The sequence below is a fragment of the Nyctibius grandis genome, chromosome 6 (genome assembly GCF_013368605.1).
Source record: "Nyctibius grandis isolate bNycGra1 chromosome 6, bNycGra1.pri, whole genome shotgun sequence".
NCBI classification, from domain to species: Eukaryota; Metazoa; Chordata; class Aves; order Nyctibiiformes; family Nyctibiidae; genus Nyctibius; species Nyctibius grandis.
The window spans coordinates 12,148,943-12,166,699 of NC_090663.1; positions in this window are offsets into that span (position 1 = coordinate 12,148,943).

Genomic DNA, 17,757 nt, shown 5'->3' on the forward strand with positions numbered 1-17,757 from the left:
CACACAGAGAACAATGAACAGCAGGCACCGTCACATTAATTCATTAGTCCTAAATTCATGCAAAGACTCCAAAAGAAGAATATGCTTTTAAAAGGAGACCAATATCTGTTTTTCCTGTTGCTGTAACTGTATTTCAAATTTAGCTTCTCTTTGATAGAAGAGAGAGTAGTAGAACGTGTAGGGTTTATGAGTTGTCCCTAGCAAACTTGTGTTTCATCTTTTAGCTACATTTTTACATTTGACAATAACATCTGCTCCTTCCATCTTACTGAATAAGATTTTTTAGAAGAGATTAGATGCAACAATTTTCTAAAATCCTAGCATAATGAAACAGCTGAAAGAGAAGCTGAAAAGAAGGCAACTGAAAAAGAAATGTATTCCCCACCATGACCATAACTCAGAGCTGTATTTTCTGAGAACTCTAACAAGCTAATCCATCTGGTTTTGGTTTTCAGTCACAGATGAACTAATAGCCTCTCATTTAAGTTACTGCATGGAACTAGTATGAGCTTAAAGAAGCATTAGTCATTTTATTTGCATTCAAAGGGTTGTGTTTTTTTGAATGTAAGGAATATCTCTTTCCTTAAGAAAGGAACATATCCTGCATAGCAAGGATTACCAGAGAGGCAGGAAAATCTGTGTTAGCTAAAAAATTGATTACATAGACTCATTTGGGTTGGGCAAGGATCCTCCTGTATCATCAATTCCATTCCACTGCACCAGTACCAAACTGATGATACCAATTGGATTGTGGGAGAGAGAAAGTATAATTTCATAAAGAAAGAACCTAAAATTATTTCACCATATGTGTATGAAATTAAGGAGCTTGAACTCTTCTGATATCTCTCCTGTAGAAAACACTAGCAAGATTTGCATTATTTTTGCTACCTTTCTCTTCAATATCCTAGTTTGATATTCAAATGATACATTTTAATTCTAAATATTTTTTGTCTACCTTCTCACTGTTTCTTTCAAGAATCTTACTAAAAGCCCTTCAGCCAGTAGTTGTGAGTAGACTACTTGAGATGTAGTAACCATACTTTTGCCACAGAGCAAAGAAGGTAATGTAGGACCTTCAGTTTGCTTCATTAAGGCCTGCAGCAGTTAATGTACCTCATTTATGAAAACAGTTTTAATTGTGGAAATATGCATCCATTCAAGGAAAGCCATACCGTAAGGAAGGAACTTTATTCACAACAGGCTTCCTCCTCCAAGGACTGTTCTGACTCTCACTCAAGTCTAGTCCTAGTTTTTCCATTGCTTCCATTTGGCATTGGATCAGACCTCTTCACTGATGAGTTTGAAACCCTGATAGATAGGAGAATATTTATTCTATGCAATAATAATTCCAAAAATTACCATGTTACAGTGAAGCGTAATGAAGAATTTTGCTGTAGTAGGAATTCTGGTCTTTCATTTTGGTTTTGACCTAGAAATTATCTGACATGCTATAGACAGATAAATTATTACCATTTTTTGATTGTATACATAGTTTTAAGTAAGCTCAAGCAGCTGTTTTTCAGTATGCTCTCTATTTTTTCATATTAGCCTCATTATCCCTTAGTCCAGTGCTATCATTATAGATTTCATAGGAAGGCAGAGATTATCTTAAAAAAACCCTAAATTACGCTATTCTAAACGTACCACCAATGTGTTCTTTATTTTAAAAATGTCTTTTTCTCAGAAACTGATAAAGCAGCACTCAGCTAGGCTCGGAAGTGTGTTACCTTTTATTCAACACATATCTAAGTCAAAATGTATCTTGTTTTCCTGTAGACAGAAAACCAATCAGTTATGTATACATGGCAATTCATCCTTTCATTTCCCAGACTCTTACACTGTAGGACATTTCATTTCCCAAGGAACCATAGGAGGTAACAGCTTTGTTCACAGCAAGCATTTTTAGGACATCATTGTGTAAGGTCTCAGGGAAGGAGGCTGCACGTGCCTGCCTTCTCAAAGAGCTCGTGAAAAAGCTGCCTTATACATAACTTATGTCAAAGATGCCCAGACTGTTGAATGGAAGGACAGAATGAAGCACTGAATTTCTGTAGCCATAAACTTCTGTGAAATAGTGATTCTCCAGTCCATGCTATGGTACTTATGATGGTCATTTGGGGTTTTTTGAGGTTTTTTGTTTTGTTTTGTTTTTTTTAATGGTGTGTTCCTTACTCATTCTGCATTCACTGGTGGCTCTGACTATTTTAGAAGCTTCTGTATGATGTGACTTTTTCTGTGGCCCACATCTATCATTAGCTGTTGTTTCGAATTCTTAGTAGTTGTGTCACCTTTGCTATTAGACTATAACTATTTAGGGAAGAGGGTTATGGTCTTCATTCTACAGAGATAATTTTGTGGGCACAGCCAGGAGTACATAGACATCTGTGTCAAGGAATTTCTTTTCAGAGCTCCTAGGGGCAATTTTTGATTCTCTTTGCAGGCTTCAAGGATCTCTTTTCTGTGTGGTGTCTGCTCTGTTACAGTCTAGGTAATACTGGTAGGGATCCCAGAAGCTGTTTGTGTGAGAGGTTAGAAATGCATTTACATAAGTTGTTATTCTCAGAACCATCTTCATTGTTCTCTCCTATAGAAAATGGGTTTTGTTTTGCTTTCCTTTAGGCCTCATGACATAGGTCAAGATTTTCCATGGACAAATACCATCAGCACTGGTATCATTTTCTAACTCAAAATGGCTCATAAGTCCACAGAAATTTTCCATTGGAGAGAGATCAAATTGTCCTCAGAAATCTGTTTTTATGAAACCCACAGACAAAGTATTCTTGACGCCATCTCCTTTTATATGCATGGTAATAGCCATTTTTCCTGAGGGTGTGTTTGGCATTGTTGGATTTTCAGGTTACAACTTAATAAAAAAGAGTAAATTTTCAGTGAAAATAGAAGAGGGAAGAAAGGAATTTATCGATCTTTGCTCCTCTGTCCTCACTAAGTCACCAGTTCTATAGAAAGGCCAAAAATTCTGCACATTTCTAAAATTAAAAATTATACTAAATACTTTATTTTCCCAATATTGTATACACTTAACTCTTTCACCAAAAGGAAGGTAATTTTTAATTAAAAAAAAAATTTCCAAGTCATTTCAGATCAAACATGCTGCTTACAGTAGTAGACTGACTATTCTTAATAACAGAACCAGGACCACATTCTCCCTTATGCCACATAAGGGCGAACATGGTGGTTGCAAACCATAGCCTCAATATTGTCTTTTCAGTCCACTAGTCTCAGGCACACATACGGATATCCATTAAAATTAAAGGAGCTCAATAAGAGTAATTAGAAGATAGTAATTAGGATCAAAAGCTTCTGACAGGCATATTCTATAAATAACAGCAAAGACAAATAAAAACTGAAAGCAGTAATTAAAAAAATGCTATTGCTAAATTATGTCTAGCACCTGTGGAAGACAGCAGTCAGCCACCCAGCCTGTACATTTAATAGTTTTTTTGTTCACATAAGCATGTCTCAGTTCTTGCAGACTTGCTTCTGAGCTTTGCCATTACCTCACTGAGGATTTGTGCTCACGGGTCTGTTTGTGTTTGTGTAGCAGTGGAAATTTTTTTTTCAACAAGTATGAAAATAAAGCCTACGTGTTTTTCAATTTTGAAAATATTTTCCTTGGCAATGAAAGTGATAAACTCAGTGGCTAAAAATGGTGTACTTTCTAGGGTATATTTCTTGGGTTTTGCCTGAAATAGAACACCAAACTCAATGACAACAAATCTCTCAGCTGGCAAAATTAGTGCAGTAGCACAAACTCTGCCAATTAAACACAAGAAAGGTCTCATTAGTCTAGATTTTTGGAGGTATGTAGCGATACAGATCATTTATTGCACATATTATGGATTTGATACTATGGAATGTTTGATTATATCTTTGTAAACTTCACAGTGTTACTGGAGTAATACTGTAGTCACTGAAAAAGCAATTGTCTTTTAGTCTTTAGGGTGTTTACCTGAGTTTTCATCAACTTCAAACCACAGTGCCCAAAGCTGAAAGGCCAATCAACAAAGCCAATTGGATGCGTAATGGAAGTTTACAACACTGGGATCATTGTACTTTTCATACAACTGAGACCCAGCAAAGGTAGGCATATGGTAATTGCCCCGCTGTTTTACTGGTGTGACTTCCTCTTCTGAAAGAAAACTTTTGTTCAAATAAGAACCTGCTTTTGGAACTGCAAAGCCCACATATGATTATCTGGGACCTTAGGATAACTACTGAGATATTCAGTAGTGGTGCCCATCAGTTTATGGTAAACCACAAAGCCAGAGAGACTCCATGTGATTTCACAGTCTTACTGACCTATTAGGAAATACTGATAGAACTTCCTCCATTTTCTATTACCTCTTCCCCAAATTTAACAGTACCTGACAGTTAGGGAGAGCAACTTCTTTCAGTTATTCTTTTTAAAAGACTGATTTATTAAGTAAGCTTGAAACTGCTTTCTGGATTGAGGTATCAACCAAAATAAGCAAAGGAATGTCTTGTTAGCAGATACTGATGGGACTTAGATATGAGGTTTTAGCTACTTGTGATGTGGGAACTATGGTTATACCACAGGAAGAACATCTAGTCAAGAGAGTCCAGTGGCAAAAATTGTGTTTATGGACTTCAGACTGCTTTAATCAGCTGATAAGCATGAGTTTGTGGGACTCGAGCTTTGGTGTCAGGTGCTTAATATCTGACCTATTCATTCATTGGTCTAGCCCACACAATAGTACTTTGAAGTATTTTCATTGAGGATGATGGATGGAAAAAGAGATGTAAGCCAGCAGAAACACATAACAAGAAAAATTACTGGAAAAGATTGTGTCATGCTTGACCCACTATTGAATCTGATTCTTCCTGATAAATATTGTAAAATTTTGGAAGTAGCTGCATTTTTCAGTTAAAATTAGGGAAGTCTTATATTCAGCTGAAGTAAAACTGCATATGAAACAATTCTGCTTATAAAAAATGTTTTAGTAGTGGAAACGGATTGCTGAACAGACCAGTAACATGCAACAGATGTTACATTTCTGTTCTAAATTATGGGCTTAAAGTCCAAGATGTTAGTGACAACTGTTCATTAGCCTACACTCCCCTCTCAATCTCATTTCCTAGTGGACAGGCACCCATAACAGAATCATCAGTCTTGGTAAGTAATTGTTTCTGCATCAGCCTGAAGACTAAACTATCCATCCTCCCATAAACTGAGAAAGCCTTTTAGCATCAGCATTGCCACTGTATTTCATGCTGTGCCTGTGCAGATAAAGAAATTATGTCTGTCTCTTTTGCTGTCATATCTGCTTTCATTCACAAGCATTAAGCTTGTCTGAGCACAAGAATAATACAATGAAAAAGCTAAATCTACCAAAAAGATTTTTTATTGTTTAGCTTGGGTAGACCAAAGCCCATTCAGTCACTATAGGATATGGGATTCCTTACTAAGCATCTATCCAGTGTTTTGGTATAACCACCATTCAAAATCTCTTCTGAACTCTTCAGCCTGATTAAATCTCATGTACGCTTACAGCTTTGGCACTGGTCACATACACATCAGCACTGACAGTGCCAAAGAAATGGCTATACCCTTACAAAATTGAAAGAAAACAGGTTTCCCCTATCTCTCACTCCAGTGATGTAAGCATGATTTGTCCCTACAGAACACAACCAAATGAAATAATGGCTTTTAGTTAGTGGTTGGACAGCTAGATATGAAAGAGTCTGAATCACCATCTCCTTTGGCTTATATCCACTAGGCTCTGGGACGTTTACAGATGGAGGTCTTTTGATCCCTCCATGGCTTAAGCTGTTCTATTTTGTCAGATTAAATCCTGAAAGCATGAAAATGCAAGGGATCAAAAGGAACTCTAGGAATCCAGGGCAACCCTGGTGTCCTGAGGCAGAAATAACTACAACCAGGATACCGAATATAAAAAAAAAAATATTTATCTAACTTGTTTTTAAAAAGCTGTAATGAAGGAAATTCTCCTTATGTAACAGATCCTGGTACTTCATTACTCCACTATTATGAAAATACACAGTATAAATCTTATTTTCCTTTCCCCTGCAGATGAGAAGAGCTATCTTCTTCATAAGAGGCGTTTACATTGTGAAGACTGTTATATCTGCCCTCAGTCTGTTCTAGACTAAACAAACATTTTTCCTTCAACCCTTCCTCAAAGTTTATATTTTCTAAACTTCTTATCAGTCTTATTGTTCCTCTTTGTACCCTAATTTGTCAACAACTTTCTTGTGTTGTGTTGTGCCTAAACTGGATGCAATTCTTCATCCAAGGTCTCACTGAACAGAGAATAAATGTCTATATGTTGTCCGTGACACTTCTACTGATTTGAAACTTGCCATTTTTGCACTACAGACAAAATGTTTATTCATGTCTGACTTGTCACCCATTACAATCCTTCATCCTCTTCTGTCACCAAGTCAGCTATTCCCCATTCCACGTTTATTTTCCATAACACAGGTCTTTAACACAAGTTTCCTTTCTCAGAGATTTGAATTCTGATCCTACCCTCAGTAGTGCATTTAGCCCCTTTCAATTTGCCATCATCAGCAAATTATAGACATCCAGATTTCTTCAAAGCATGTAAACAGGACCAAAATTCTCTCTCTGAAGGTTGCTGTTTGAAATCCTTTCCATTTTGACAGTATGAAGTCCCAACAACCTATTTTCAAATTTTTAGGAAATCACATTTACATTATGTGTTCTTGTACAAGAAGATGTATGATGTGACACTATTTTACATAGTTTGGTATTTATTACTTCACCTTCATCCACTGTCCCATTAAAGTGCTTCTCCTGGCAAACGCTTGATATGTGAGCTCTACAACAGTTTACCATCATCTTGGTATTTCCTACTGCCAGTCTCATGCCAGTGGCGTGTATTATGCCTTGTTTTTATTAAATCCCACTTCTGAGGTCCTTGGGGTTCCAGAAGAAATCTGGCTACCTAAATGACTGCTACAGATTTCGCAAAGTATAAGGACAATGGTAATCTAGGAATTGCAACATTGTTGTCAAATCCAAACTGCAAAGACTTTGTGCTTTTCTAGTGGACTCTTTATAATAATAAAAAAGTCCATCCAAGAGTAGTCTCTTGGAATTGAATGAAATTTGTATGTTCTTTGGAAAAGGGTGTGTGAAATAAATCTGTAACAAGATCTTTTATTTTAGTAAGTTCAATTATAAGTACATAAACCTATTTCTAAGTGATGATTTAAGCCTCTATAATAATGAAACGGTTTATTTGCATGGTGAGTTCTTCCAGAGACATTTATTAGTTCATTTTTATCCATGAAAGATGAAGTTAAAGAATGTACATGATTTTAATGTACAGTAGAGTATGGACCAAATGAAAAGTGATACTTGACTCCGCCTAGCAAAGAAGAGCCACCTCCCCTTAAGGACTGAGCATTTTAAAGGAAGAAAAATAACTTCAGGTTATTTTCAGATGTTTTCTAATGTTGGATGAACTTAATCCATTTTGTTTCCCACCATTTATTCAGAAGTATTGCCTCAGTATATGGATGATTTTAAACATTGATATTCCACCACACCCTGTAATATGGGATACAGCAGCTAAGCATGATAGCAAAAATTCAGACATTGGCCAAGATTGTGTGCAGATCTGAGACATTTATACTCGGCTGACTGAACCTGTAGGACTGGGGAAACTTGAGGGTTGTAACTTTGGTACTTTATTCCATGAGGTATAACAATGAACTTTGTTTTCAAATATCTTCTGTAATGTCCCAATCCTCCTTCTACTGTACAAAAATAAGTTTTGCAGTCACTTTAAGCAAAATAAAAACAAGGCTAAAATCTTAACATGAATTGTATGTTTGCAAAAATACAAACACGAAGAATTTCTGAGCTGGAGTAAAGGAATAAAAGTGCCTAAGATCTTGAAAATAGACATATTATACCAAATCTCGGTTCTGCAATCTTCCATCTTTTTGTAATTTTTTTGTATTTTTTTATAGTTTTTCTTGTATGTTTTGTACTTTTTTTGATACATGTCATTTTTACCAAGAACTTCATATGGGAATGTAGCTAATGAATGCTTGAATCTAATTGGCATACACATTCTTCAGTTACCAATTTGAGCCTCTTCACTTAAACTGTGTTACTGGTAGTACAAGAGTGGGTGTAACAGCTTTATTCTTTAGTTGCTATGGTATAACTAATCAATTCCACGAGAAAAAATTATGCTACTTTTGACGGTGCAATGAAGATATTAGAGATTCATTGCTCTCCTGTGCTTGTCCAATGCACAGATTTAATTTTTTTCTGTAGTCTGAAAGGAACTGTTTGCATAATTTATTCTAGAGATCATGCTTGATTTTTTTGTGGAGTAGAAATAGTCATTAAAAGCAGTGTAGTAACAGTACTAGATAAAAATGAAAAAAAAAAAGAGTCTCTCCAAGTGTCATGAGACTATTTTCATTATGTTTCAATTCTCCAAACTACTTTGACCACAATGGAAAAACACTGCTGAATATCCCACATGCATTGTTACTTCAATAAAACACCAGATGCATATTCTATTAGATGCTCAGAAGACTACTTTAAACTAGCTGAGTGACAATGAAAATACATGTGCTCACTTAATCTGAATCTTTATATTAAGCTGTTTCAGCTTTAAGTTAAGATTTCTGAAATTACAAATGAATATGTGAAAATATGCCTTGTCACCACTTTTGAGAAATAAAAATAATTCACAATTCTTACATTTTCCCTTAATTCAGGGGAACTGAAGGCTCAATTTTACAATTTCCTGTCTTCCTAATATTCAAAATTAAATGCAGGATAAAATGATCTTCTCATTGATAGTCTCTCATATAGTCTAACTGATAGACTATCTATGCAAGTTTTATGCAAAAGATGACAAAAGAAATAAGGAAGAATCCAAGTAGAAATTGTCCAAATCACACTCCAGTAAAATCAGCCAAGTATTAGCTTCATGAAAATGTAAACAAAGCAGACAGCATCTTGGCTTACAAATTGTGGAATGGGAGAAGACTCTAATTACAGAAATATGAATCAGCCAGTGAAGGATTATAGATTTTTTTCAGAAGATAAAAAGTTCTGTAAAATCTTGAATTATAAGGAAAGTGAGAGACTGGTTTTAGAGCATGCACTTGTGACCTTCTTCCAAAATCAGACCTCTCTAAAGGGTCTTATAAACCAAATCCTGTAAAATGTGCCCTACTCTGCAGCCTTCTTTTCAGTAGAACCTCTAATATTTTGTAAAACGGTAAAGGGGAGAGGAAGGTCACTGAGAGGACAACCAAGAAGGATGTGTAGGAATATGCCAAAACTTCTACATCCTGTGGAGAAGCGCTCCTCATGGCTTAGTGCAAACACAATGCTGAGGAAGTCTTTCCAGTTTGTCCATGCCCACATAACCCGCTGCTCCAGACTCTCGCACAGGAAAGCAGAGCCACCCACCAGGATTGCTCAGCAGCTATCGGATGGGAGGAAGATTCAGTCTCTCAGCCCACATACACTCTCCGTTTCCAGGAGTCCATTCATCTTGGGCCTTTATGCAGGACCTCAGCACTTAGCTTTAATCTTCTGTGGCAAGGGAATATCGCGTTAGATATAGACCTTTAGCCAAATCTCAAATTCTTAATTTGACCCAGATCTGAGGCTTTATTTTAATGGAGCTTAGCTGATTTATGTGAACTGAGAATGTGGCGTATTGTCCAAATCAGAATTCCATGTCTCAGCAACTGAGTAAAATAAAACCTTAATTTGTGAACGTGGAGGTCCAAAGGCAATAATCTAAATATTTCTAAATGCTTAATCTAAGTTTATATTAGTTTTAACTTGTTATAAACCATATCCAGCATATTTAATAGAGGACTAGTTTATCAAAAGTCATTCAAAAATAGAAGAGAGTTCAGAAAAGATCAATAAATACATTTGGATAATCCAGGTATAGATATTAAAGTAAAGTCTAGAAGCACTAAACAAGCAGCTTGCAAAATTGCAGATATTTGCACATTACAAAGACCAAAACCATAGAGAAACATATTCAGTGCACTGCTTTCAGTTTTACCTCTTGCCAAATAAAAGGATGTGTTTTGGACTGTTTAACAAAAAGCAACAGAGAATTCTGAAGTTTCTAATACATGATTGTTGTGAGCATGGGAGACTGGATGTGATGCAGCAGCATCTTCAAAAGTAGCTCCCTTCTTGTTCTTCCTCGTTTTGAGCAGAGGGACTTTTTACAAGGGCATGTAGTGATAGCACAAGGGGTAACAGTTTTACAGTGAAAGAGGGTAGATTTAGATGAGATCTTAGGAAGAAATTCTTTCCTGTAGGAAGAAATTCTTTCCTGTGAGGGTGATGAGACACTGGAACAGGTTGCCCAGAGAAGCTGTGGGTGCCCCCTCCCTGGCAGTGTTTAAGGCCAGGTTGGATGGGGCTTTGAGCAACCTGGTCTAGTGGAAAGGTGTCCCTGCCTGTGGCAGGGGGGTTGGAACTAGATGATCTTTAAGGTCCCCTCCAACCCAAACCATTCTAGGATTCTGTAACTCTCTGATAAGGTTTGTTCATACTTCTCAAAGCAATTCTCTTATTTTCCATTGGAAATCTCATAGGTTTGGTTGCTTCACACTTGTAACAGCATGAAGCATACACATGGCAGAGCCTGCTCACCCCCACAAGATGCAAGCAGATCAAGTTTACTCAGTAGGCACAGAATTTTGGCAGCATGTGTCAAAACATCTTTCCTACGCAAGTTGCAATTTTTTTAAAAGCTTATGACAAGAATACTTTTTGATAGGAGAAAGTCCATTTTTAAGGCAACCCCACTTCGCTGGTAAATCAGTGCTCCTGATTACTAAAGCTTTATAGAGAACACGTAACCAATAAACATTGACCAATTAGTGCACTTTTCTCTAAACTCATTCTTAGAAATAGGATTGATTTTCTTCCAACATTAACTGGTATGTGGCAGACACCCAGGATCCAGCAAGGGTGGTGAAAAGCCTGGCAGACCTAAGTCGAAGTAAAAATGGTGTCTAAAAAAGGAAAGCAATTGAGCAAATGTAATAGTCAAAAGGTGCAATAAGGACAGCATTTCTCTGGTTTAATAAGAAAGTGTCATCATCTGTTCAGTGACCCAGAAAATCACAGATGCAAATTTGTACACATTGATCAACTGGTAGGCAGGAAATAGGTAATCTAACAAATTGATTCTGCCCCAAAATTCCACTTATCTGTGAAAGAAGAAAAAATATGTCAGAAACAAAGAAATTAGTTAAAATTTGTTAGTAAAGGACAGATTTTTAGGCTAAGATACTTTCTGACATACACCTCGATTTTCTTGAAACCTCTTATACTTTTAAGTCTTTCAAGATTTTAATAAACCTATAGTTATCAATAAGTAAAATAAAATGGGAAACTTGAAGAATGACTGCTATATTGGATAATAAAGAAATAATAATATAGTCATAAAATTATCATTACTTCATGGTGAACAACATATTTATTCAGCTGTATGTTTGCATGTAAGACTATTGTTATCTCTGGTATGCAGGAAGAACAGAAAAGAGAAATTTTATACAGTGTACAATTGACAGACCTACAGCAGAGCATAAAAGAAAAACACCCTTCAGATTACTTAGTAAGCAATTTGCAAGTGTTTTCTCTTGAGTTCAATTCATCGGTACAAGAGTGCATGAATTTTAACTAAGTCTTTATACCATGTAAGTCTTGACCAAGATGAGAGAAAGCTTCAGGATGTAAAGAAAATTGCAGTGCATATCACTTTAACCTACCAAAGAAATAAGTACAGAACTATGCCAAGAATTAAAAATTCAAAAAGCAATAGTTTCCAGGGAATAGTTTCATAGAGTGGATGTATTTATTTTACAGTCCTGTTTCTTTATAATTTGGATGCTTCTGCATAGTTAGTACTGACATCGACTTGGAAAACGTGAAACAAAACATCCTGACCACATTTTACAATGATGCTCAGTAATTCAATTCTGAATTGGGAATAAAATTGCCTCAATGAACAATAGGTTGTTCAAGGCTGAAGATACTCTTTAAAAGGAAAGTAGACTAAAAGTAATTAATTTACATTTGAATTTCAAGCAAATATGGATACTTTGCTGCATTGCCACTGATCAACAACAGTGTAGCTGTCTTTGGAAAGTTTTGTATGTTTTTAAACGGATATGAATAGCTAAAGAGAAATTACAGGAAAATGCAGAAATTAACTTGCGGTTCAGTACATCACTAGACCTAAGTCCCCAATGCTCCTAAAAACACCTCCCCCCGCATTTATTCATGACCAAAGGCCAAAATGTACAAGAACTCCAGAAACGAAGGTGATATTTTGTTTCAAGGTCAGTTTTAGTCACTACAACCAAGGCTGCCCTCAACCTTCACCGCTTCAACCAGACCCTCCTTGTTAGGCGAGAACAAGATCTAGGTAATCCTGCTCTGGCAGGGGGATTGGACTAGATGATCTTTCGAGGTCCCTTCCAATCCCTAACATTCTGTGATTCTGTGATTCCTTGTATGTCCTATTACCCATACGCTGTTGCTTTCTGATACTACAAAAAGTGCCCAGTTACACTGGTACTGTGTTAAATCTCCTCAAGGGAAAGAAAGAAAAAGGTGAGTCGCATCTCAGATACGTAACTATGGCATATATTAGAAAAGGCAGGCATACAGAAATGTACCTGCACTTTAAACAAAATAAGAGCAGGTGGATAATGGTCTGTAATTCTTGATAGAATCTCTCCCCAGTTTTGGGAACGGGTTGGCTCCTGTGAAGTTTCTCTTTCCCCCAGTTTATAGCCTGACTGATAGAACACAAGTATCTAACACCAGCCAGTGGTGTTAAATATACTTTAGGAAGCATTCAGAAAGAATCCATATTATTTTTAGAAAAGCAAAAATGCTCCATTTTTCATACTCATGCCAACTTCCAAAAAATTAAATATTTTCCTTGCAATGGTGAAATTCCCTTCTGTCGACTTGGCAAAGAAAGAGTACTTTGAGCAGATTTTGTACATCTGCTACATCAGGAAAAACACCTGCTGAAAATTTTCAAGAGTTTCCCAGCACATAACTCTCTAAAGTAATTCAGCATCTACATGGCATGTAAGTTTTACGATATTGTAAGTCAGAATAATCTTGTTTAGTTTGCCTTTTCATGCAAAGATACAATCCATTTAGTATGTCATTGCACTGCAAAGGCAACTTAACCTGCCACTCAGTGGTTAAAGTGCCAGATAAAGATAAATATTCTGGGAAGTTAAACATTATTTTTCTTTCCTTGATTATCTGAAATGGCAAAATGAAGGCAGAAAAGCATTAGAAGCAAAATATTGAGAGGAACATCTCCTTAGCACATCAGCAGACAATAACACTAGGCAGGTAATTTATATTAAGTGGGAAAACTTCTACTAGCTCTGCTGCTATCTTTGGTATATTTTCAGAAAAAGTGGTTTGCTCTGTAGGTTAGGTATTTTGAATGTAACTGCCTAGAATAGTATAGCACCAGGCTCATATAAAGCAATTCATATGGCATTTCCCTCGACAAAACGAGTAGCTGTCAAAAGTTGACCATTTTAAACTAACACCAAGTTTTCATCATGCGCCTGCCTCTAACTTCATTTACTAGGTTTTTTCTTTACCACAGTATTCTGTATTTGCACTCCTGTTTTCCTGTTACCAAATAAAGCTGTGTACTACCTCAGAGCAGCCAGCTTTCTCTTAGGTTGCCTGTGAACAGCTCAGTTATCAGAACTTTAAGCATTTCAAAATAGCTTAGGATTATTATCTTGAACTCCTTTTCCTCCCTGCATGCACTCCGTTGCTTTCTTGGAGCATATTTCCTTTGCGACAGAGCATGCAGATGCTTGTCTGGGGAAGATCTGCGTTTCTCTTGTCCTGGTAAAGGGGCTTGAAGCCCTAGCTAGGATCTAGGTCACCATTTTTGAAGGCATTATTTTTGAAGGGTTTTTTGAGTGGGTTTTGGGTTTGTTTTTTTTCCTAAGAGGTATTAGATTTGAGTTGGAAAGGAAGGGTAATGGAGGAACAGTGTCCTACTTTTTCAGGTTTCTGAATTTCTTTCTTAACCTTCTGGACGTGAGGCCACTGATGCAAAGCTAGAGAGTGCCACCGCGTGGCTAGAGGCTCTCTTGGCTGGCAAATTCTATAGCTCAGTCTTGCAAAAAAGTGAGGTGTTAAGATTGAATGGAATAGGCCCTGAAAAACCCAACATAAAGCAGGCTTAACTTATCTGAGGAGGCCAAAGTTGCAAAAATGGGGACATGAGAAAGCAGTGGAGCTCTTACTCTAGTTAAAAAAGAGACTAATAGATACCCAAAGACCAGGAATCCCATGTGCCAGTTTCCACTCCAGAGACTGTATTTTATGCAGAGGTGCTTAATGCAAACCTTTCAGAGCATGGGTGATGGAGCCCAGCCTTCCTCTACTCTGAAGTGAATTCCTTAGCCATGAGAGGACAGGGCTGCACTCCTTTTTACACACACGCAGGGAGCATGCCTTTTTATCTAGCCACGAGAGATGGAGTGAAGGACAGGCCCCTAGCCTACTGAGTACGATGCTCTATATTTTCCTCTTTGGAAATGTGAGCTTCTACAGGCTGAGGAAAGCACAGGGGTTGAGGTCACTCCTTAGCAGTAATTAAGTATTCTGTACTGTCATAGCATCACTACAATTTCCTTCTCTGTAGTCCCACTTTAAAAATGAAGGGGTGACAGTTGGCAACATATGTCATTCCTGAGTGAGAAACCACCACAAGTATCTGGCTTTACATCTGACAGGGTTCTAGATATGTAGCTGCTCACAGGCACCAGTTCATGCCTTCCTGGAAGTAGAACCTTGTTATTTCAAATCAAGCAGAAATACCCACAATGTGTCAGTGCCTGCAGGGCTTTTAACAGCTCAGCAGGGTTTTTTTGGCTCATTAAGAATATCAAACTTTTGCTACTGACTAGCTATATAACTAGTTCTGGTTAGAAGCCCTCTGAATCTACATCTGCTTCCTATGTCTTTTTTTCATTTATCATTCAAACATCCCATCCCTCACTGCCTTTTATAACAAGCAGACTCTGCAGAGGTATGCTTTTTATACCCTATCTAGGAGGCAGCTAGGTTCCATGTTGTTCTGCCTTTTTGCTTCATTGAACTAGAAGAATGTTCTACCAGTTATCTAGTCAAAATTGATCATTTACGTAACAGCTATGGGAAAACAGAGTTTTATATCATCTCAAAGAACTAGACTTCCATTTATAAATACTTGCATTAGGAAGCACGCCAGGTAAGATTCTTCGCACCCATCCATTGTAGACAGTTGATCATTCTCTGATGCTAAAGAGAGTAGGGCCATCTGACAGGTGTCTCCTGAAGGGAAGATGAATCCTACCACTCCTGATCGAAGGGAACAGAACTTAACAGTAAAATCCTTTAGCACAGATTCAGTTCCTCCCAGAATTTGTAAATTCTAACTTCACTGTCCAAGTGCATTGCGTTTGTTATCGCAGAATCATAAAATGATGTTGTGCTTCCTGGAGAAAAAGATATATTTAAAGGTCTAACAGGTTTTGAAGCAGTTTTTTAAAACCTAAAATGCCTTTTGTGTGTCTAATGGGAATGCAGTTCTTTGAAGTCCTATGCCTGTGACTCACTTTAACCACACTGAGTAGGAAAACACAGAATTCCTGTGTCATCAGAGCAAGGAGAGAATTCATATACTGCCTTTTCAAAAGCCAGATACATTTTTGTATGCTGTTCAACTGGCTTGAAGGGTATGCCCAAGAAATTCAGTGTGCTATACACTGCCCAATCACAATTTAACATTCAAGGGTGAATTAATAATAAAGGACTGGATTGCTATGAAAGCAAAAATTCTGTGTAATCAGGGCAGCAAGATGAAGTAGCAATGCAAGAAAGAATATAGGTCTTATCAGCAGAATTGAATTCTAGATTAGGAAGTGCAGCTTCCCTTCCCAGAACACAAAGAGACTGCCTGTGATTACTGCAATCAGGACCAGAGAGAGGTTACAAATGTATCTAGTCTGAAAGCCAAATGAAATGGAAAATAGACAGCCAAGCACTGAAAAGCAAGTCAATGAACAGAGAGCAACATCCACAATTTTCCCAGCTCTGGAGAGATCATACAGGACTTCTGTTGAGTTTTCGGGTCAAGACAATGCAGAGAATATGGGATAATTAATTTCATGTGCTTTGTGGGACAATATGACGCCAGTCTGAATCTGAGTCTTCAACATAAGTTCCTAAGGCACCCAAACAGTAAAACTTTCAGCTTTAATGCTTAATTCAAGTCTGATTGTGAGTGTCCAAAAAAAATTGTGTACAGAATTGCTTTGAGCAGTACACACATTTCTACAATCAAGACATTAGAGGTCTGTTTCACTACCCAGCATAAAGATTTTGTCTTTTTTGAAAGCAAAGTGCTGAGATACTGAGAAGAGTCTGGCCCCATCCTCTTGACACCCGCCCCTAAGGTATTTGTAAGTATTGATAAGATCCCCTCTCAGTCTTCTCTTCTCCAGGCTAGACAGAACCAGCTCCCTCAACCTCTCCTCGTAAGAGAGATGCTCCAGTCCTCTCATCATCTTTGTAGCCCTCTTCTAGACTCTCTCCAGTAGTTCCTTATCTTTCTTGAACTGGGGGGCCCAGAACTGGACACAGTACTCCAGGTGTGGCCTTACTAGGGCAGTGTACAGGTAACCAGTGACAGGACAAGGGGCAACGGGCACAGACTGAAAGATGGGAAGTTCCATCTGAATGTGAGGAAAAACTTCTTTCCTTTGAGGGTGACAGAGCACTGGAACAGGCTGCCCAGGGGGGTTGTGGAGTCTCCTTCTCTAGGGATATTCAAAACCCAAGGGGCTGGACTAGATGGTCTCCAGAGGTCCCTTCCAACCCCAACCAGTCTGTGATTCTGTGTGATACAGTTAGTGATGCTGCATATTTACAAGTAAGGCACTATCATGGTCCTTATTTTTAGCCATCTAATACTCAGCGTGAAACTGGAAACACAGAAGCACTTTCCAGTGTCAAAAGAGAAAACCAAAAAATAATGCTTACTGTGCAAGGAGCCTTCTAGAAACAGCAAATAGAAAGTGTTTAAGCTCAAAGGTAGTGAGCTGAAGCCCTGCTTCACTTTGGACCTTTGAGCCAAGTTCAGGACTGCAGAGAGTTACCTTGTCTACCTAAGAAGTCAAATATCTTCTCTTTAAGGTAATTGGCAGGTCACCATTATCATGATAGTGGCAACTATCTGTTATATTGACTAGATCTTACAGCACTCACCAAGGAAGAAGATGCCCCTCCTTCTTCCCTGGAGAGTATCCTAACTGTCAGTCTATCTAGATTATATGTAAGTGTCCTCTCTCTCTGTAGGGAAGAAGTCAAAAAACTAAGGAAGAATTCCCAAGGTCAAAAAGATGACAGAAGTCAGATACCTGAATGTACATATGGAAAGTGTTCAGAGTGCACCGTGCATGACAGATTTTTAGAAGAAAGATTCTTAGGCAAAGAACCAAAGCAATGAGAGTAAATAGCTACACAGACCAGAAAAAAAAAAAGTTGTTTTTTTGCACCTTTCCCCAGGTTTGACAGAGACTGTGTATGCATCTTCCAAAGACATTTCCATGCTTCCATTCTTTGTAATGTCTCTTAAAAATAAAATAAAATAGAAGTTTCTGTATGAAGTT